General features: G+C 34.3%; 1 long non-coding RNA gene across 1 annotated transcript; it reads right to left on the reverse strand.

Annotated features, from left to right (window-relative positions):
- Positions 1-5,098: 5,098 nt before the first annotated feature.
- Positions 5,099-14,688, reverse strand: LOC127862652 (uncharacterized). The gene is made up of 2 exons (XR_008040720.1): positions 11,602-14,688; positions 5,099-5,761 (listed from the first exon to the last, which is right to left on the reverse strand). It is a non-coding gene; the product is annotated as an uncharacterized LOC127862652 (long non-coding RNA).
- Positions 14,689-15,169: the final 481 nt, after the last annotated feature.

Here is a 15,169-nt window from a genome sequence, read left to right on the forward strand (position 1 = left end):
AAAGGCATTTTCATTAATATCTCAGAAAAATAGACCTATATATTAATACACATGGCATCTAAAGAACATTTTATCATAGTTAAACATGGTTTCCAGCCAACCTGGAAATCAGGGAAAACCTGGAAAAAGACTTTCACTTTCACTAACGCCCAGTACATATATATGGACAGAATGATTTTTTCACTTACCGGTATGTGGGTGTATGTTGGCTCCACTTCACAAGATACAGTCATTGTAGTTTAATTGAAAAACGCATCTTACAATGTGAGATGAGTTCTGGGTTCAAGCCCCAGCAGTGCCCTATCATGTGTGATATACAGAGCCATTATGATTAAATATACACAGTTATCTTTTTAAACAATACAATTAAATATAAGGAATAATGTTAAAGGGGCATTGCTGCTTAGCCATTTTTGGGATTGTATTGTGATTTTTTGCCAAATTTGACACTGAATAACATGGTTTATATACATCCCAAGCATAAATGCTTCTAAATTTGTAAAAAAAAACAAGTGAAGTGTGCAGAATATTAAAAATTTGCAACTTTCTGATGTCTAAAGGTCATTAAATGCCACTCAAAGTTTACATTTTTTGTACAAAATGACCCATTTTGTGCTGTCCATTATTGGTTAATGTTTTACGCTGCCAGGTCCAAAAACGCTCATTCTGTAGCTTGTTTGGACTATAATCTATAATGTGGCCAAGTTTCAGCAGATTCGACCCAGTGGTTCTGATTTTATATGCCGTGCCTAGCTTTTATTAGTCCACTACCGGTTTCACCGGAGGGGATTTATGGTTTGTGCTCTGTGTGTCCGTCAGTCAGTCAGTCAGTCAGTCTGTCACACTTTTCTGAATCCTGCGATAACTTTAAAAGTTCTTAATATTTTTTCATGAAACTTGAAACATGGATAGATGGCAGTAAGGACATTATGCACGTGATTTCATTTTGTTCCTACGTCAAAAATTCTGGTTTCAATGGCAATAAATAATAAAATAAAATAAATTCTGTCAATGGTTGAGCCGTTAGGGGACAAATTTGCTTGACAATAGTCTTGTTGAGTATTACTCACTGACTTATGCATATGCGCTCGGCTGTTTTCGGAGAATACCTGAGGTATTGTCATAGGCAGCTCATCGTGTCGTATCGTGTCTTTTCGCCGTCCAGCGTCCGCCATGCTAAAACCTTAACATTGACCCATTGTACCCACAATTTTCGTACCCACATTTTTTTTCGTAACCAAAATGTTCGTACCCACATTTGTTTAGTACCCAAAATTTGTGTTCCCACATTTTCTTACCCAAAATTTTCGAACCCACATTTTTTTAGTTCCCACTCATTCCATCCCGCGAAACCCTTAAGGTGTCGCAACTCTAGTAACATTAAAAGTCCAAAAGTTAAGTATGGAATGAGTGCTGTATTGGACGTCATCATTGATGACGTTCAATCGAACGAATGATAAAGGGGGCTAAAATTCGTTAAGCTCCAGCGTATAGCAGCGATTTGGGAGTCTTGAAAACTGGTCTGTAACTTTTGCTGACATTTGACATGTATATGGACCAGAACTCGATCTACACGATGGCGTATTCGTCATATCTGGGAAAAGTCCAGTTTTTGATAAAATTACGAAAAAGTGGTGTTTTTTATTGCGCAATCGCTATAAAATGAGTTCTCGCCGGAAGCGTTAATAGCGTTAATAGCAACCCAAACACAATTCAACCCAAGGAGACAATTCACGCGATAGACACTTCAAATTTGATTTTAATTAATACATATTGCGATTTTATTCCCAAATTAATAAATAAATTCATATTGCGTTTAACATACATAGCTGAACCCGTTTAGAAAATATTAACAAAACAAACAAAAACAAACAACAGTTAAATTTCATTAATGTAAATATGGTAACCTGATTACATATCCACTAGCGTACACATGAAAAATAGTTCGCAAGTAAACAACAAACAATCAAATTTAAACGCAAATAAGTTAACAAAATATATAAAATAAATCCGAGAAATTGATACTTAAAAATACAATTTCTGCACTAAAAACATTTTTGAGAGTCATTAAAACACATAATTTCGGAAGTATACAACCAACATTCAATATGGCTGCCAATGAACGTTCGAAAAGAACGCGAGAAAGTATTTACAAAATAACATCATCAAAATAATTAAAGTGAACGCTACTTCGCCGTTTTTTAGATAAGTATACGATCTATTGAAAAACACTAGCATTTGACATAAACACACCCGTGGATATGGAAATAGACATCACGCGGCTCCCGCATTTTGCGCTGTGTACGGTTGTTCAGAAAACTTGGTAAGTGTCATTGTGTTCTTGAATTTGTCCGATGAGTTGAATTTTATATACCATTACCATGCGAGAAAGTTTTCAAACACATTTATTTCTCACGAAACTTACCTTTAAAAATAAACAACACAAATATTAGTGGCACGAACTGGTATTGGCACGAAACGACAATCAACCGTTAAAGTTCAAGGGCATAATTTGAATGGAAATACATGTGTTGAATATTGGATAAATTAATCGTTTTGCCGTTAAAAGGGTAATTTTTTTTGGTTTGCTTTGCTTATTTTTTTTATCAAAACACAAGTTTTATAGTTTGATTTCTGTATAACAGTTCAGTTAACGTTATATCTTGAATTTATAAATATCGAAATAGATGTCGGAGTTTGCACATTTCGGACGTTGCTATGCAAATTGCAAGTTAGTTCTCGATAGAATATACTGTTTTACCTTTCGCATACAGTTGTGCAGCTGTTTTCCATGTAATGATGCAATGTTTTACGTCTGGAATACCCCCCTCGATGATTATAAATCATTAACTTCTCAAATTATAAGCATCGTCAACTTGACAAGGTTCTGTTTAATTAATAAATGGTAGAATATGTAAAGCTGAGTAACATTAATTCAGCACACATGACTTGATATGAAATACATATATATCTCGTGTGGCGTATTTTCATTTAAACTCTGGGTTTAATGACTACAAGTCGGCCGTGCAGTTAAATATTTTTTAAAGCATAGAAATATTCCAAAATTATTTTGGATTTTGTGTTTGTCATGCATAATTTAAATTTTCATAGGAATAAAATAACTTACAGCGACAGGATTACGGCTTTGTTATGGTAAGCATTTGATACAAATGTTATTAAGAATGAGTGTGGTTGTAAATAAATTTTGACAAAATGGAACGAAAAAAAAAACACACAAAATGGAAGTGCGTGCATGTTACTGTATCTTGCAACTTTATTGTTTTAAGAATTGGATTAAAGTTTAAATTTAGGTAAGCGTGTCGCTTATACTAAATTAAGTTCTTAATATCTCCTTTGCTCTTATATGGTATGAAATGCGTATCTCGTGTAACGTAATTTCATTCAAACTCTGGATTTTAATGACGACAAGTCAGACGTGTTATTTTATTTAACAGTAAAATATTTTTAAAGCATCAAGAGATTGTAAAAAATATTTCCGATTGTATTTTTGTCATGCATAATTTAATCTTCCATAAGAATAAAATAACTCGCTGTGTCAATATTTCGGTTTCCTTAATCATGTTTTAGGTAAGAATGGTTAGCATTTGATACACAAGTTTTAAAAAAAATAGTGTGGTTTTTAATAAATTTTGAGAAAGAGACGGATGATCAGAATTGGAGGTTCAAATCTTTGTCAAGTATAAAATGTTAACCATTCTGACCTAAAACACAATACAGGAAACCATACATCCAACTTGTCGTCATTAAAGTCCAGAGTTTACATGAAATTATGTTACACGAGATATGTATTTCATACTATACAGAAGCGAAGGAGTCATAAAAAAACTCAATTTAGTATTAACAACATGCTTACATGTACATCAATTTTAACTTTAATTCTTTGCTTTGAACAATAAAGTTACAAAGATTTGAACCTCCAATTCTGGTCATATTACATTAATATTTGCATATTTTAATACCATATAAATATTGTTTAAATCTATTTGTTGATAAATTTAAAATAGCTGACTTTCCTCTTACATGCCCTTGTATTTCAAGATAGAATACTTTCCTTCACAGAGGAGAGAGGTCTGAGTTTGAATCTCAGTGGGGGCTTCAGAGGATGATTTATTTTTAGAAAAATGATTATATTTGCTCATCTTTTTAAATGACTTTGAGCCACACACCTTAAAATTAACTGCATGGCATAGTAAATTTAAGTATAAATAAGAAACATATCTTTATCTTTGCCATTTAGAATATATCTGGTGATTACAAGGTAGAAATCCGTCTTTTTTGCGCTTTAAAACTTAAAAATAATCGCGTTTGTAGAAATAGACGTAAATGTCTACAAATCCTACTTTCAGTTTAAAAGCGGGTACCGTTTGAACAATAATATATTACTTTGTAACTAGGCTATAGATTTAATTTTATCTATGCCAATTAGAATATACAATGTATCTGGTGGTTACAAGGTAGAAATCCGTCTATTTTGCGCTTTAAAACTAAAAAATAATTGCCTTGGTCAAAATATGAGAATACGTATATAGAAACCCTACTTACTGTTTTTAAATAAAAAAATAATAAATTACTTTCTACCTAGGCTATAGATTAAATGACCCTATAATGATCAGATTTGTATGGAATGAGTGCTATATTGACGTCATCATTTGATGACGTTCAATTGAACGAATGATAATGGCGACTAAAATTCGTTAAGCTCCTGGTTATAGCCGCGATTTGGGAGTCTTGAAAACTGGCCCAACACTTGTGCTGAAATTTGACATGTATATGGACCAGAATGCGATCTACCTTTTGGCGTATTCGTCATATCTGGGAAAAGTCCAGTTTTTGATAAATTTACGAAAAAGTGGTGTTTTTTATTGCGCAATCGCTATAAAATGAGTACTCGCTGGAAGCGTTAATAGCGTTAATAGCAACCCAAACACAATTCACCCCCAAGAGACAATTCACGCGCTAGACACTTAAAATTTGATTTTAAATAATACATATTGCGATTTTATTCCCAAATTAATTAATAATTTCATCTCTCGTTTAACATACGTTTTAGAAAATATTAACAAAACAAACAAAAACAAACAGCCGTTAAATTTTATTGTTGTAAATATGGTAACCTGATTACATATCCACTAGCGTCTATGCATATTTACACATAAAAAATAGTTCGCAAGTAAGCAACAAACAATCACATTCAAACGCAAATTATTTAACAAAATATATAAATTTATGCTAGAAATCGAAACTTAAATACAATGTCTGCACTAAAAACACAATACCAATAGTTTTTACAATAACACATTCGACATGTACATGTACTTCCAACAACACGCCAACCTCTATTTTCAAAGCGAATGTGTAGAGTAACATTTCAACAATAAAGACAAACTGGAACTGGAGTTTAACTTAGTGCGCAAATTGGAAGTGATTACAGTAATTTATTTTTCAACTTGTCAATCTCCGTAGTATACGTTTAGTTGTGAGATGTTAACGGTTTCCCAAAAAAAACATGCCTTCGCTACGAAGTCAAAGTGGGTGGGGAACGAGACTGCTTGTGGATTTCGAGTTGCTGGAAGTTTGTAACGAAGCTGCTTTTGTGCAATATTCAGCGATTTTGCAAGCTGTGTGTTTGAAGTTGGAGATATATATTGCTGACATTAATGATGTTGTGTACGTTCTTGTGACCACTGATCTGCATATGATACCAGTGGGAGAGCATCCCGAATCCCAGTTCCCACATAGTCTGCAACAGATGTTTCCTGGTCGAGTGGTTGGTAAGTTTCATCGTTATACATGCATATTACACATTTTACATTATTTGTGCTATTTTTGACACCCATTTTTCATGCTGATGAACCAACGGTCAGTGCCAGTAGTCCTACTGTCATTGGTCTGTGTGCTTGTTGAAAGTACATGTAGAAAGGGTTGATTAGCTCCAATAAGCCATGTTGCTCTTTTTTGGATAAAATTTATGGCAGTTGGCTTTTTTATCTTTGTGCAGCAACATCTGCCGCCTCATTTTTTGAAAACATTAGTCGCACACTGTTCATATTGTGGAAAAATGAGTCTTGCATGTAAAAGTAAGAAAAATGGGTGGTGACTATTCAACAATGTGAAAAAATGAGTCGCGCATTGTTTAAAATACTTAAAATATCAGTCGCAAACATTAGAAAAATGTAAAAAAAGTGTCTCACAATGTTGAAAATTGTGAAATATGAGTCGTACAATGTTGAAGGTTGTAAAAAATGAGCCTCGCAATCTAGACAATTATGGAAAAATAAGTAAGGGGACAAAAATTCCACTCGTCTGCTCATATTGACGAGTGAAATCTTTAAAGGACAAGTGAATTTCCCTAAAGCGCTCGTCCTACAGGACGAGAGAAAAAGCTGATGTTAAAATATGTTTTTTAAGACCCGTAAATAATTAAATAAAATCATTTTCTTAAAGCATATCTATTCCGAAAGTAGAACGAGAATGAACTGGAAATTGTAATTGTAAATTTCATACAACAGGTGCGCATTGTTATGCGAGACTAAGTCGCGAGTAAATATTGGTGTCAATGTTGACAGGGAAACATCCGACTGCATTCACTGTAAGTATTGATTTTTAAAGAATTATTTAACTGCAAAGTACAGTTTATAACTAGTCTGAATTTCGTCCGAAAAATGTCTGACATTTGAGCGTTCTTTAAAGGGATGGGGGGGAGTTTGGTGTTCAAACATCCCAAACAGGAAAGCACGCAAGCATTAGAAAAAAGTAAAACAGCAGTCTTCATTTATTTATTTTGTGTTCCTCATAAATAACTTATTTCACTGCTCAACATTTCTTTTTTGATCAGCTGGCATGAATAACTGAGTAAGCAGCATTTTAGCAGTGATATAGTAAATTTTATTAGTCATATTAGCCCTTTGCAAACTTTATTTCACACATATTCAAGGACGAGTGCATATGTGTTTGCAGGACGAGTGCACATTTAAATGCACTCGTCCTGCAGGACGAGTGCAGTTTAGAAATATTTTTGTCCCCTGTAAGTTGCACACTGTTCAAAATTGTGAACAAATGACTTGTGACTGTTGGAAATAGTGAAAATAATTAATTGAGCATTGTTCAAATTTGTGAAAATATGAGTCTCAAACTATTCAAATTTGTGAGAAAAAAAGTCGCTAACTGTCGAAAAATGTGAAAAAATGAGTTGCACACTTTTTAAAATACTGACCATTTGCATTGCAAATTCCTCTACCGGTAATTAAAATACTGACCATTTGCGTTGCAAATTCCTCTAATTTTTGCAAAAACAGCTTTCACTATTTATTTATTTAATAATAATCAGCGTTCTAGATAAGCTGCGTATCAGCGTAATATACGCATTCGAAATATCAAGATACGCTCAATTTATCATTTCCGTGCGTACATTTAAGCAAGCCAATCTGGACTTACGCTAATGCTGTAAATTCTCTGCGCAGTGCCCCAGATAATTATTTGAGAAATAGGGTTTTCACCCATTGATTTGAAAAATAGGGTGATTTCCTTCTTGAAATAGGGTGAAATAATTTATAAAAATGCATACCTTTATATCATTAATGTTTTACTTCTGTGGAAGATGCTCACTTGTACTGATTCAATAAAACTTTAAACTATCATAATTAACTTTAATAAACTGATGTTTCATAACATCTTTAATCATTGAAACTGTCCTTAATATAAACTTAAAACAAACAAAAATTCGATAACACGAATGATCATTTGGCTCTTGCTTTCTTGGTTCGAAACAGTTTGCGATCGACTGATATTTTTTTCTCAACAATAGCGGAAGTCTTTCGACCTCTCTTAGACATTTTTATTTTGCATCGTTATAGAAACTGAAAGTACGGGCACTTTATAAATACATGCACAATGAGCGACGGATAAAGTCAGATTGAAAACGCATGTATGTCGAGGAAAACAATTTGATCACACTTTATTTAACTATGAAATCTAGAACGCAGAGAGTTTGAATAAAGCTTGACTGTTTTCATGGTCCGTCATCCAGGCGCTTGCTTAATAAATACGCGTGACGATAATAATTTCAAAGAGAAAATACCGAAAATGAGCATTTAGTATTTTCGATTGAAGCTATTGTGTTGTACGCATTGAATTTGACGAATTTGCGCACAAATCAAAATGGTTGCGTTTTCAATAGGCATGTTATTGAATTTCTTTGCGTTTTTAGACATTTTAATAGGGTGAAAGACGCAGATACACAGCTTATCTGGGGCACTGATGCGTATATCATAAACAAAAAATATAAACAGCTGATTGTCTTTAGCCAAAAAATGAGACTGGTTATCGTAAAAATTAGAGCTGGTTGTAGAAATAGTTAGCCAGTCGGTATGTATACTCTGTAGCATCTAGATGCATGGTAAATTTAGTATTGATTTTTTAACAGACAGTCAAGCGCTTATGTGTTTATTAAATTACATGAAGTGGTCAGCATGGCTTCTTCCAAGCCAACACAAATTACTTCTCAAAGTACAATTGATTCTTTGTGTATGGCAAAAATTGTATCGAGTAATAAAATTGTACTGCCAATACTGAATGATTTAAATTCCTCTGTTTTAAAATCAAAAAGGAACCACTAAAATGCTAATAAAACAACTGTTGAAAGTTGGCAAAAAAGTTCTCCGTTGGCCACGGTGGTGGATAATAACGACGAAGATCTTAAATGTAATCTGCCAACAAGTTAAAATAACAAGAAATTAAGAAACCTACTAATATGAAGGAATACACATAGTTAGTGGTTAATTGTTATTAAATTAGAGTGTCTGTACCCCGGCTATATTCTGGTTTTACTTTTAGCAAATTACCCTTCAACCAAGGCGAAATTTGACCATTTACCCCTATGCTTTGAAAAGTGGGGGTATTTACCCCCATGGGTACATTTTTTTTATCCTATTACCAGCTGAAAATCGATAGTATAACAACGATCGTATAAACTTTACCTTAATACTATCGCTATTTTTTCCGACCTCTATCTTAAGAACACTATATGTTTAAATGTGACGTCATAGCAAATGATGACGTTGAAGTAAACAAACACTTTGAAGTCAACTTGGAAAACCAGCGCTGTTTCTTTGAATTTTAAAGTATTTATACTTTTTTTGAACGATAAATGACCACAAAAAAGGATAAATAGAAAATTATGTGGATAAACTGGATAAAGATCAAGTTTATCATGCTCGGCACGAACCATGTTAGCGGCAAGCCTCGCGCTTCATCGGTTCTAAGCCTCGCATGATAAACTTGATCCAAAACTCACATAATATTCTCTATATCTATAATGCTGAATAATTGAGGTAAAAAAACAAGTCTATTATAAAAAAAATTCAGTTTAAAGAAATCGTAATTATTTTTTATTTAAAGTTATTTACGGCCATTTCATATGCCTATAATTATTATCATTTTTTTTATTATGATATTGTGTGACAGAGGTCCTAATTTAACGACAACTCTTGTGTTTAAACTGTTAAACAAATTAACAGTATACTATATGCAAAGACTCACACTGGACAAATTAATCATTAAATCTACAATGAATGGGAAGTAAGCATTTGTCCCTCTATTTACATTGTTTTTTATCATGATAGAGTTTTTTTTCTCTAACCCGTGATATTAAAGAAAAGATGAAACTGATCAAACAGCAAAGCTCAGTCTTGTATGGTATGAAATTACTGAGGGTGTATATCTCATACACCATCACTCACTTACTAAGGCTCGATTGGTCATTGTTGGCTCGGGTACTACTTACATGTACCCTGGGTAGTATACTTACATGTACCCCGGGTACGGAGTATATACTTAAACGTACCCGGTGATATTAGACTGTACCTGAGTTGTATATCCTCCCAAAATCCGATACGCTACTGATTACCGTTAAACGATATTGTTTACCTTAAACAAACTTCTATTTTAAAATTTCTGCATCATGTTGCTTTTTATCCCCACACTTTTTGAAAAGCGTGGGGATATTGATCATATTGTGGGTATCTCCGCCGTCCGTCCGTCCTGGCCTGGCCACTATCTCCTCCTACACTATATGCACTAGAACCTTGAAACTTACACACATGGTAGCTATGAGCATATGTGCGACCCTGCACTATTTGGAATTTTGATCTGACCCCTGGGTCAAAAGTTATGTGGTTGGGCCCGGGCCGGGTCAGAGATTTTTACTCATTTTTTAGGTTATTTTACTATAATTTCTTCATTTCTACACTGATTGTCTTCAAATTGATACCAAACCTCTCTTATGACAATACGGTAAATCTCAACTATGCATGGCCCCATTACCAACCCTGGGGGCCCCGCCCACATAGGCCACTCCCACTAAAAATTGCAGTTTTACTATAATTTCTTAATTTCTACACCGATTCACTTCAAATTGATACTGAACCTTTCTTATGACAAAACTATCAACCTCAGATATGCATGGGCCCCATTACCAACCCTGGGGAACCCCACCCACATAGGCCACGCCAACCCAAAAATGCCTTTTACTATAATTTCTTCATTTCTACAACGATTCACTTCAAATTGATACGGAACCTCGGCCCCATTATCAACCCTGGAGCGCCCCGCCCACATAGGCCACACCCACCAAAAATTGCCTTTTACTATAATTTCTTCATTTCTACACCGATTTACTTCAAATTGATACTGAACCTCTCTTATGACAATACGATCAATCTCAACTATGTATGGCCCCATTACCAACCCTGGGGCAACCCGCCCACATAGGCCACGCCCATCCAAAATTGCCTTTTACTATAATTTCTTCAATTCTACACCAGTTCACTTCTAATTGATAATGAACTTCTCTTATGACAATACGGTCAATCTCAACTATGCATGGCCACATTACCAACCCTGGGGTGCCCCTGGGTCAAACATGCGGCGTGGGGATACGCGTCGGCCTCTGCCGCACCATTTCTAGTTGAGTATGCATGTCTATAATATAAAGGCTGTTAAAAGGAAAATTGACCTAAATGTGAACATAATTAATTTTTACAAATTAGCCGACAACAACTGATTTAGCATTAAAATTCTCAGTTACGTTTTAGTATATTTATCGTACCCAGGGTACATGTAAGTATACTTAAGAGTACCTGAGGTGCATGTAAGTACTGTGCCAACAATGACCAATGAAGCCTTACTAACTGTATAATGATTATATCTCACCAACTACCTTAACCTTGTGTTTATTAACCTGAAATTTATGTAAAATCTGGCTTTTTTACTTTAATTTTTCATTCAATTGATTATGCAATTTTTGACTTATCTCGTGGGAAATTATTTGAATCTTTGGATATTAATGTATTTTAATGTTGTGTTTGTCACGCATAATTCAGTGTTTTCCAAAAAAATTGAGTAGCCAGTTATATGGGCAGCAACTATGCGGTAAAACAAAAGCATTTGTGACATTTAACTTGATGTATTTGGGAATAGTAGCCGGCATGTAAAAGAAGTCGTTTTAATGCAGGTATTACATTGTAAATATTTATTTATTATTTCGAAGATAACAGTCATTGCAACGTGTTTAGTGAATATTACATCGATAGGCTGGCATGAAAAGTAGCTCCTTTTGAAGCACAAACTGCATCCAAGAATATATCATGGCTGACCCGGTTTGATGAGGCCTGTTTTTGATAATAATTTATTACTATTTTTACTTCCGTGTTCATAATCTTTACGGGCGCCATGCTGGAAATAGTCCGTTTCCCACAATGCATTTACAGCGTTGACACACTGGGTCTATACCGGGAAAAACCACGCGCCAGTTTTGGCGCCTGACGTCATCCCGCCGAAATTTTCATTGGGCAATTCATATGTAAACGTCATTGTATTCGCAAAAAGGCGGTAAACTTTAAAAGCCAGACATTGAGGGCAAGGTGCGAAAGTAAAATGTCTCGGATATTGGGAAAAAAACGCGCGTGTTAGTCAGTTAAATAGTTACTTAGTTAGTTACTTATTTTGTTTAAAGTTCATAAATTTATATTGAAAAGTGTAAGGCAATAATAACTTAAACGGACTAATGCACAATGTGACCAACGGACTGTCGGATTACTAACGGTAAGAAAACATGCAGTTTATTGTCAATATTGACAAAAATCTGCGCAGATTTATTGGCTTTGCGTAATGCCCCTTTTCGCACTGTTTTCAGAAACTTGTGTTTACAATCACACTCGCATATGGAAATATCATGAATATAAGTGACATGAACGCCTGTGAATGTCTTTGCTGCAACTAGTTTAGTGGAGTGTAACATATATTATGCGCATGCGCTTCGATTGTTTTATTACATGCGGTATTGGCAGCCATTTAAAGAAATGTGAAAACAACACATTAATCTTACTTGTTCTCGTTCTAATTAATATAATTTTTCAACAGCTTGGTCGAGTATCGAGGTAAATATATTTAAATGCGTTTGCATATAAACTGAATACCGTATGAAACGTGTAGATGATGCTTTTCTGCATTTATTAACGACTGCAATTGTTTGTGAAATACCATTGTTTTTTACTGTTATAAAATTGTGTATTTCTAATATTTGGGTATAATACGTGTGTCTGGATATATTAGATATATTATATGGTTGTTTTATATAGTGCATATACAATGAATAACTTATGAGGGCTTAGTGTGACGATTTAGAATACAGTTTGGATCCTGATGAGACGCCATGGTTTGTGGTGTCTCATAAAGTGCAAATATTTCAAGGGAGACGACTGTTATAAGTTTCTGATCAGCACAAATTACACAATTAACTCCCTTTCTTTACGGGCTCCATGAAAATGCTATGTCCACGTATAAAACTGTTTTACAGTGTGAAGACCCTACATAAAAATGCGGATTTTTTTCTTACGTGGTATCTTGCGACACACATTTTCAAGTCTATTTCATTACATTTGGCATATATATTAACAAAAATGGCATCGTATGAACATGTCGTCATAGTATATAAGCAACATTGAAGCCTAATATACATTCATCTATTATTATTTGGGCACAAATAATTTTACCGTATGAAGACCCTACATAAAAATGCTGATTTTGTTCTTACTTGGTACCTGGCGACACACATTTTCAAGTCTATTTCATTAAATTTGGCATAGATATTTATAAAAATGGCATCGTATGAACCAGTAGTCAAAGTATAAGCAACATTGAAGCCTAATATGCATTCATCTATGATTATTTGGGCACAAACAATTTTACTGTGTGAAAGCCCTACATAAAAATGCTGATTTTTTTCTTACTTGGTATCTGGCAACACACATTTTCAAGTCTGTTTCATTAAATTTGGCATCTATATTAATAAAAATGGCATTGTATGAACATGTCCTCATAGTATAAGCATAGAAGCATAATACGCATTCATCTATTATAATTTGGGCTCATACAATTTTACCGTGTTAACACCATATATCAAGTTGCAGATTTTTTTAATACTAGTATTCGCCACATACCCACAGGCATTTTCATTAATATCTCAGAAAAAAAGACATATAAATTAATACACATGGCATCTAAAGAACATTTTATCAAAGTTAAACATGGTTCCCAGCCAACCTGGAAATCAGGGAAAACTGGAAAAAGACTCTTTTTTTCCAGTCAGGGAATTTGGAAAGTTTGTGAAATCAGGGAAAAATCAGGGAATTTTGTTTGGTCAGACTTTCCCGACTTGTGTCGAGAAGTCCATACAATTTAAACAGCAAATCATTTCCTCTGCATATCTATCGTGACTTTGTAGTATACGTGTAGCTTAGTTATGTCTGCAACTGCTATTTATTCAGGGTGTCTAAAACAAGAAATAGGTCAAAATCATGATCCTGGAAGTTTTATTTTCCATCAGGGAAAAATCAGGGAATTTTGTTCATACAAAAAGCTGGGATTCCTGTTAAAGCAATATAGAGGCATGAAATGCATTTTTCTGTTATATGTCCACAAATAATTCCACTTAGTGATGACCCAGCTTGAATATGAGGATTTGTTGAATTATTATTGCTAACCGACATACATTTTTAGTAGTACATCAGGATTCAATACCAATACCTTAGTGAAAATGGCATCGGAAGAACATTTGTTCATTGTACTAGATAGAATGATACATTATATCTATCCATCTTATACTTTTTTGCAGTTTCAGTAATATTTGGTCTATAAATGATTTCAACATGATATAATTATTAATCATTGCTAGGAAATGTTTATATGTGAAACAAAAATTAAAAAAGACGTTTTTTTCCCCCATTTATGTATCTATGTATACATCTTTTGTTGCAAACAGTTATGCAACATGTGTCAGAAAACACCCACGACAAATATATGGACGGAATGATTTTTTCACTTATGTGGGTGTATGTTGGCTCCACTTCACACGATACAGTCATTGTAGTTTAATTGAAAAACGCATCTTACAATGTGAGATGAGTTCTGGGTTCAAGCCCCAGCAGTGGCCTATCATGTGTGATATACAGAGCCCATTATGATTAAATATACACAGTTATCTATTTAAAGAATTCAATTAAATATAAGGAATAATGTTAAAGGGGAATTGCTGCTTAACCATTTTTGGGATTGTATTGTAATTTTTTGCCAAATTTGACATTCAATAACAGGGTTTATAGACATCCCAAGCATAACTGTTTCTAAATTTTAAAAAAAAAACAAGTCGAAGTGTGCAGAATATCAAAAATTTGAAACTTTCTGATGTCTAAAAGTCATTAAATGCCACTTAAAGTTTACATTTTTTTGTTCAAAATGACCCATTTTGTGCTGTTCATTATTGGTTAATGTTTTACGCTGTCAGGTCCAAAAGCGCACATTCTGTAGCTTGTTTGGACCATAATCTATAATGCGGCCAAGTTTCAGCAGATTCGGCCCAGTGGTTCTGATTTTATACGCCGTGCCTAGCTTTTAATGAGTATTACTCACTGACTTATGCATATGAGCTCGGCTGTTTTCGGAGAATACCTGAGGTATTCTCATAGCCAGCTCATCGTATGTGTCATGTCTTTTCGCCTTCTGGCGTCCGCCATGCTAAAACCTTAACATTGACCCATTGTACCCACAATTTTCGTACCCACATTTTTTTTCGTAACCAAAGTTTTCGTACCCA

The sequence above is a fragment of the Dreissena polymorpha genome, chromosome 16 (genome assembly GCF_020536995.1).
Source record: "Dreissena polymorpha isolate Duluth1 chromosome 16, UMN_Dpol_1.0, whole genome shotgun sequence".
Taxonomy (NCBI): domain Eukaryota; kingdom Metazoa; phylum Mollusca; class Bivalvia; order Myida; family Dreissenidae; genus Dreissena; species Dreissena polymorpha.